Below are 1720 nucleotides of genomic sequence, written 5' to 3'. Positions count from 1 at the left end.
TATCTACAGACATGTTGTTGGGCTAACAAACCATCCTCTTTACATATACTAACTCCATACATGCTTTCAGAGCAAGCTCACCTAAACAATAAAGTAGCACTCATACGAGTCTACTAGAAGACTTCCTTTAAGGGACACGATGCTAGTAAAGGTTCTGTAAGCCACGTCTTGCCCTCAGCTCCAGCTTTATGCTAACCGTGCTCTGAAATCCGCAAAACACAAGTGCACAACACGCTGGTGTGTGTGACCAGCACACAGGGTTTATGAGAACTTTGCACCTATTCCTGCGAGACATACTGTTTGCATAATATTAGCAACAATCAAAACCAGAAATGGAATACTCCAGTTTGAAAGGGACCTTCAGGGAGTCATTTAATTCAGTCTCCTACTCAAAGTATACTTCAAGTATGACATCTGCATCATAACACAAACAATTAAAAACACTATTTCTCACTGTATGGAATGATACTAGGTGAAGAAGGTGTACCCTTGATGCGCAGGAATTACTGAAGCAAACTGATCATACGAGAATCCATGGGTCCTGATGGGCTCCACCCATGAGTGCTGAGGGAGCTGGCAGATGTCTTTGTGAGGCCACTCAAAAATTTTTGATCAATGCTGGTGACTGGGAGAAGCGCCCAAAGACTGAAGGAAAGCCAATGTCACTCCTGTCTTCAAGAGGGGCAGGAAGAAGGACCCAGGGAACTACAAGCCAAACAACCTTGCCTTGATACCTGGGAAAGAAGATCGAGCAGCTGATTCTAAAAACCATTTCCAAATATATGAAGGACATGAAAATCACCAGGACTAGTCAGCAAATAGCTGACTGCAGCTTCACAGAAAAGAACCTGGGAGGTCCTGGTAGACACCAAGTTGAACAATGAGGCAGCAGTGGGCCCTTGCCACAAAGAAGACTGATGGTATTCTTGGATGCATTAAGCAAAGTATCACCAGCAAGACAAGGGAGATGATCCTTCTCCCCTACTCAGTGTTGGTGAGGCCGCATCTGGAGTACTGGATCCAGTATATGAGAGACATGGACATACTGGAGAGTCCAGCTAAGGTCTGTGAAAATGACAAAGGGTTTGGAGTGCCTTTCCTGTGAAAAGATGCTGAGAGAGCTGGGACTGTTCAACCTGGAGAAGAGGATTCTTGAGGGGATCTCATCAATGTCTATAGCTACCTGAAGGGAGGGTGCAGGATGAAGGCAGGCTGTCCTGGTTTCAGCTGGGATAGAGTTAATTTTCTTCCTAGTAACTGGTATGGTGCTGTGTTTTGGATTTAGGATGAGAATAATGCTGATAACACCCTGACATTTATTTGTTTCAGAGAAGCACTTATACAGAGCCAAGGACTTTTCAGCTCCTCACGCAGCCCTGCCAGTGAGGAGGCTGGGGGTGCCCCAGGAGCTGGGGGGGACACAACCATGACAGCTGCCCCAGATTGATCAAAGAGGTATCCCGCACCACATGGTGTCATGCTGAACAATAAAACTGGGGGGGAAGTTGGCCTGGGGGGTGGCAGCTCCTCAGGGTCTGGCTGTGCATCAGTCAGTGGGTGCTGAGCAGTTGCATTGTGCGTCACTTGTTTTGTATATTCCATTATCATAATTATTATCATTATTTTCCATTCCTTTTCTGTCCTACTAAGCTGTCTTTTTCTCAACCCATGAGTTTTACTTTTTTTTTTTTTTTTTTTTTTTTTTTTTTTTTTTTTTTTT

Source organism: Oxyura jamaicensis, chromosome 1 (genome assembly GCF_011077185.1).
Source record: "Oxyura jamaicensis isolate SHBP4307 breed ruddy duck chromosome 1, BPBGC_Ojam_1.0, whole genome shotgun sequence".
In the NCBI taxonomy this organism is placed as follows: Eukaryota; Metazoa; Chordata; class Aves; order Anseriformes; family Anatidae; genus Oxyura; species Oxyura jamaicensis.
Note: the sequence above shows the minus strand (reverse complement) of the source record.